Raw genomic sequence first — 6568 nt, forward strand, 5'->3', positions numbered from 1 at the left:
CGTAGGAGATGTTGGTGTGGGCGATGTTGGTGTGGGCGATGTTGGTGTGGGCGATGTTGGTGTGGCGATGTTGGTGTGGGCGATGTTGGTGTGGGCGATGTTGGTTGTGGTCTGATGTTGGTGTTGGGCGATGTTTTGGTGGTGGGCGATGTTGGTGTGGCGATGTTGGTGTTGGGGCGATGTTGGTGGTGGGCGATGTTGGTGTTGGGCGATGTTGGTGTGGGCGATGTTGGTGTAGGAGATTGTTGGTGTGGGCGATGTTGGTTGTGGGCGATGTTGGTTGTAGGCGATGTTGGGTGGGCGCATGTTGGGTGTGGGCGATGTGGCTGCGTTGTGGGCGATGTTGGTGTGGGCGATGTTGGTGTAGGAGATGTTTGGTGTGGGAAACGATGTTGGTGTTGGGCGATGTTGGTGTAGGGCGATGTTGGTGTGGGCGATGTTGGTGTGGGCGATGTTGGGTGGGCGATTTGTGTCAGGGATTTGTGTGGCGATTGTTGGTGTGGCGATGTTGGTGTGGGCGATGGTGGTGTGGGCGATGTTGTGTGGAGCGATGTTGGTGTGGTCGATGTTGGTGTGGGCGATGTTGGTGTAGGGCGATGTTGGATGTGGGCGATGTTTGGGTGGTGGGCGATGTTGGGTAGGCGATTGGTTAGGATATTTGGGTGGGCGAGGTTTGGTGTGGGCGATGTTGGTGTAGGCCGATGTTGGTGTGGGCGATGTTGTTGTGAGCGATGTTGGTGGTAGGCGATGTTGGGGTGGGCGATGTTGGTGATGGGCGATGTTGGTTGTGGGCGATGTTGGTGGGGCGATGTTGGTGTGGGCGATGTTGGTGTGGGCGATGTTGGTGTGGGGCGATGTTGGTGTGGCGATGTTGGGTGGGGCGATGTTGGTGTGGCGATGTTGGTGTGGCGATGTTGGTGTGGGCGATGTTGGTGTGGGGCGATGTTGGTGGGCGAATGTTGGTGTGGGCGATGTTGGTGTGGGCGATGTTGGTGTGGGCGATGTTGGTGTGGGCGATGTTGGTGTAGGAGATGTTGGTGTGGGCGATGTTGGTGTGGGCGATGTTGGTGTAGGCGATGTTGTAGGAGATGTTGGTGTGGGCGATGTTGGTGTGGGCGATGTTGGTGTAGGCGATGTTGGTGTGGGCGATGTTGGTGTGGCGATGTTTGGTGTAGGAGATGTTGGTGTGGGCGATGTTGGTGTGGGCGATGTTGGTGTGGGCGATGTTGGTGTGGGCGATGTTGGTGTAGGAGATGTTGGTGTGGGCGATGTTGGTGTGGGCGATGTTGGTGTAGGCGATGTTGGTGTGGGCGATGTTGGTGTGGGCGATGTTGGTGTGGGCGATGTTGGTGTGGGCGATGTTGGTGTGGGCGATGTTGGTGTGGGCGATGTTGGTGTGGGCGATGTTGGTGTGGGCGATGTTGGTGTGGGCGATGTTGGTGTGGGCGATGTTGGTGTAGGAGATGTTGGTGTGGGCGATGTTGGTGTGGGCGATGTTGGTGTAGGCGATGTTGGTGTGGGCGATGTTGGTGTGGGCGATGTTGGTGTGGGCGATGTTGGTGTGGGCGATGTTGGTGTGGGCGATGTTGGTGTGGGCGATGTTGTTGTGAGCGATGTTGGTGTGGGCGATGTTGGTGTGGGCGATGTTGGTGTGGGCGATGTTGGTGTGGGCGATGTTGGTGTGGGCGATGTTGGTGTGGGCGATGTTGGTGTGGGCGATGTTGGTGTGGGCGATGTTGGTGTGGGCGATGTTGTTGTGAGCGATGTTGGTGTAGGCGATGTTGGTGTGGGCGATGTTGGTGTGGGCGATGTTGGTGTGGGCGATGTTGGTGTGGGCGTGTTGGGTGGCGATGTTGGTGTGGGCGATGTTGGTGTGGGCGATGTTGGTGTGGGCGATGTTGGTGTGGGCGATGTTGGTGTGGGCGATGTTGGTGTGGGCGATGTGTGGGCGATTTGGTGTGGTGTGGCGATGTTGTGTGGGCGAGTTGGTGTGGGCGATGTTGGTGTGGGCGATGTTGGTGTGGGCGTGTTGGTGTGGGCGATGTTGGTGTGGGCGATGTTGGTGTGGGCGATGTTGGTGTGGGCGATGTTGGTGTGGGCGATGTTGGCGTGGGCGATGTTTGGTGTGGGCGATGTTGGCGTAAGGAGATGTTGGTGTGGGCGATGTTGGTGTGGGCGATGTTGGCGTAGGGAGATGTTGGTGTGGGCGATGTTGGTGTGGGCGATGTTGTGTGGGCGATGTTGTTGTGAGCGATGTTGGTGTGGGCGATGTTGGTGTGGGCGATGTTGGTGTGGGCGATGTTGGTGTAGGCGATGTTGGTGTGGGGCCGATGTTGGTGTGGGCGATGTTGGTGTGGGCGATGTTGGTGTGGGCGATGTTGGTGTGGGCGATGTTGGTGTGGGCGATGTTGGTGTGGGCGATGTTGGTGTGGGCGATGTTGGTGTGGGGCGATGTTGGGTGGTGGGCGATGTTGGTGTGGGGCGATGTTGGCGTAGGAGATGTTGGTGTGGGCGATGTTGGTGTGGGCGATGTTTGGTGTAGGCGATGTTGGTGTGGGCGATGTTGGTGTGGGCGATGTTGGTGTGGGCGATGTTGGTGTGGGCGATGTTGGTGTGGGCGATGTTGGTGTGGGCGATGTTGGTGTGGGGCGATGTTGGTGTGGGCGGATGTGGTGTGGGCGATGTTGGTGTGGGCGATGTTGGTGTGGGCGATGTTGGCGTAGGAGATGTTGGTGTGGGCGATGTTGGTGTGGGCGATGTTGGTGTAGGCGATGTTGGTGTGGGCGATGTTGGTGTGGGCGATGTTGGTGTGGGCGATGTTGGTGTGGGCGATGTTGGTGTGGGCGATGTTGGTGTGGGCGATGTTGGTGTGGGCGATGTTGGTGTAGGAGATGTTGGTGTGGGCGATGTTGGTGTGGGCGATGTTGGTGTAGGCGATGTTGGTGTGGGCGATGTTGGTGTGGGCGATGTTGGTGTGGGCGATGTTGGTGTGGGCGATGTTGGTGTGGGCGATGTTGGTGTAGGAGATGTTGGTGTGGGCGATGTTGGTGTGGGCGATGTTGGTGTGGGCGATGTTGGTGTGGGCGATGTTGGTGTGGGCGATGTTTGGTGTGGGCGATGTTGGTGTGGGCGATGTTGGTGTGGGCGATGTTGGTGTGGGCGATGTTGGTGTGGGCGATGTTGGTGTGGGCGATGTTGGTGTGGGCGATGTTGGTGTGGGCGATGTTGGTGTGGGCGATGTTGTGTGGGCGATGTTGGTGTGGGCGATGTTGGTGTGGGCGATGTTGGTGTGGGCGATGTTGGTGTGGGCGATGTTGGTGTGGGGCGATGTTGGTGTGGGCGATGTTGGTGTGGCGATGTTGGTTGTGAGCGATGTTGGTGTGGGCGATGTTGGTGTGGGCGATGTTGGTGTGGGCGATGTTGGTGTGGGCGATGGTTGGTGTAGGCGATGTTGGTGTGGGGCGATGTTGGTGTGGCGATGTTGGTGTGGGCGATGTTGGTCGTGGGCGATGTTGTTGTGGATGTTGGTCGTGGGCGATGTTGGTGTGAGGCGATGTTGGTGTGGGCGATGTTGGTGTAGGGCGATGTTGGTGTGGGCGATGTTGTGTGGGCGATGTTGGTGTGGGCGATGTTGTTGTGACGATGTTGGTGTGGGCGATGTTGGTGTGGGGCGATGTTTGGTGGGGGCGATGTTGTGTAGGTTGGTGTAGGGATTGTTGGTGTGGGCGATGTTGGTGTGGGCGATGTTGTGTGGGCGATGTTGGGTAGGAGATGTTGGTGTGGGCGATGTTGGGTGGGCGATGTTGGTTGTAGGCGATGTTGGTGTGGGCGATGTTTGGAGTAGGCGATGTTGGGTGGGCGATGTTGGTGTGGGCGATGTTGGTGTGGGCGATGTTGGCGTGGGCGATGTTGGGTGTGGGCGATGTTGGTGTGGGCGATGTTGGCGGTAGGCAGATGTTGGTGTGGGCGATGTTGGTGTGGGCGATGTTGGTGTGGGCGATGTTGGTGTGGGCGATCGTTGGTTGTGGGCGATGATGTTGGGGATGTGGGGGCGATGTTGGTCTGTGGGCGATGTTCGGTGTGGGCGATGTTGGTGTGGGCGAATGTTGGCGTAGGGAGATGTTGGTGTGGGCGGGATGTTGGTGTGGGCCGATGTTGGCGTAGCGATGGTGGGCGATGTTGGTGTGGGGCGATGTTGGTGTGGGCGATGTTGGTGTGGGCGATGTTGGCGTAGGAGATGTTGGTGTGGGCGATGTTGGTGTGGGCGATGTTGGTGTGGGCGATGTTGGTGTGGGCGATGTTGGTGTGGGCGATGTTGTGGTGGGCGATGTTGGCGTAGGAGATGTTGGTGTGGGCGATGTTGGTGTGGGCGATGTTGGCGTAGGAGATGTTGGTGTGGGCGATGTTGGTGTGGGCGATGTTGGCGTAGGAGATGTTGGTGTGGGCGATGTTGGAGTGGGCGATGTTGGAGTGGGCGAGTTGGTTGCGATTTGTGTGGGCGATGTTGGTGTGGGCGAATGTTGGTGTGGGCGATGTTGGTGTGGGCGATGTTGGCGTAGGAGATGTTGGTGTGGGCGATGTTGGTGTGGGCGATGTTGGCGTAGGAGATGTTGGTGTGGGCGATGTTGGTGTGGGCGATGTTGGTGTGGGCGATGTTGGTGTGGGCGATGTTGGTGTGGGCGATGTTGGTGTGGGCGATGTTGTGGTGGGACGATGTTGGCGTAGGAGATGTTGGTGTGGGCGATGTTGGTGTGGGCGATGTTGGCGTAGGAGATGTGGGTGGGGGCGATGTTGGTGTGGGCGATGTTGGTGTGGGCGATGTTGGTGTGGGCGATGTTGGTGTGGGTGATGTTGGAGTGGGCGATGTTGTGGGGCATGTTGGTGTGGGCGATGTTGCGTAGGAGATGTTGGTGTGGGCGATGTTGTGCTGTGGGCCGAATGTTGGTGTGGGCGATGTTGGCGTAGGAAGATGTTGGTGTGGGCGATGTTGGTGTGGGCGATGTTGGTGTGGCGATGTTGGTGTGGGCGATGTTGGTGTGGGCGATGTTGGTGGTGGGCGATGTTGGTGTGGGCGATGTTGGTGTGGCGATGTTGGTGTGGGCGATGTTGTGTGGGCGATGGTTGGCGTAGAGATGTTGGTGTGGGCGATGTTGGTGTGGGCGATGTTGGTGTGGGCGATGTTGGTGTGGGCGATGTTGGTGTGGGCGATGTTGGTGTGGGCGATGTTGGTGTGGGCGATGTTGGCGTAAGGAGATTTGGTGTGGGCGATGTTGGTGTGGGCGATGTTGGCGTAGGAGATGTTGGTGTGGGCGATGTTGGTGTGGGCGATGTTGGTGTGGCGATGTTGGTGTGGGCGATTTTGGCGTAGGAGATGTTGGTGTGGGCGATGTTGGTGTGGGCGATGTTGGGTGTGGGCGATGTTGGTGTGGGCGATGTTGGTGTGGGCGATGTTGTGGTGGGCGATGTTGGCGTAGGAATGTTGGTGTGGGCGATGTTGTGTGGGCGATGTTGGCGTAGGAGATGTTGGTGTGGGCGATGTTTGGTGTGGGCGATGTTGGCGTAGGAGATGTTGGTGTGGGCGATGTTGGTGTGGGCGATGTTGGAGTGGGCGATGTTGGTGTGGGCGATGTTGGTGTGGGCGATGTTGGTGTGGGCGATGTTGGTGTGGGCGATGTTGGTGTGGGCGATGTTGGTGTGGGCGATGTTGGCGTAGGAGATGTTGGTGTGGGCGATGTTGGTGTGGGCGATGTTGGCGTAGGAGATGTTGGTGTGGGCGATGTTGGTGTGGGCGATGTTGGTGTGGGCGATGTTGGTGTGGGCGATGTTGGTGTGGGCGATGTTGGTGTGGGCGATGTTGTGGTGGGCGATGTTGGCGTAGGAGATGTTGGTGTGGGCGATGTTGGTGTGGGCGATGTTTGGCGTAGGAGATGTTGGTGTGGGCGATGTTGGTGTGGGCGATGTGGTGTGGGCGATGTTGGTGTGGGCGATGTTGTGTGGGTGATGTTGGAGTGGGCGATGTTGGTGTGGGCGATGTTGGTGTGGGCGATGTTGGCGTAGGAAGATGTTGGTGTGGGCGATGTTGGTGTGGGCGATGTTGGTGTGGGCGATGTTGGTGTGGGCCTTGTTGGCGTAGGAGATGTTGGTGTGGGCGATGTTGGTGTGGGCGATGTTGGAGTGGGCGATGTTGGAGTGGGCGATGTTGGTGTGGGCGATGTTGGTGTGGGCGATGTTGGTGTGGGCGATGTTGGTGTGGGCGATGTTGGTGTGGCGATGTTGGCGTATGGAGATGTTGGTGTGGGCGATGTTGGTGGGGCGACGTTGGTGTGGGCGATGTTGGTGTGGGCGATGTTGGTGTGGGCGATGTTGGTGTGGGCGATGTTGGTGTGGGCGATGTTGGCGTAGGAGATGTTGGTGTGGGCGATGTTGGTGTGGGCGATGTTGGTGGTGGGCGATGTTGGTGTGGGCGATGTTGGTGTGGGTGATGTTGGAGTGGGCGATGTTGGTGTGGGCGATGTTGGTGTGGGCGATGTTGGCGTAGGAGATGTTGGTGTGGGCGATGTTGTGTGGG

Source organism: Anopheles stephensi, chromosome 3, assembly GCF_013141755.1.
Source record: "Anopheles stephensi strain Indian chromosome 3, UCI_ANSTEP_V1.0, whole genome shotgun sequence".
In the NCBI taxonomy this organism is placed as follows: domain Eukaryota; kingdom Metazoa; phylum Arthropoda; class Insecta; order Diptera; family Culicidae; genus Anopheles; species Anopheles stephensi.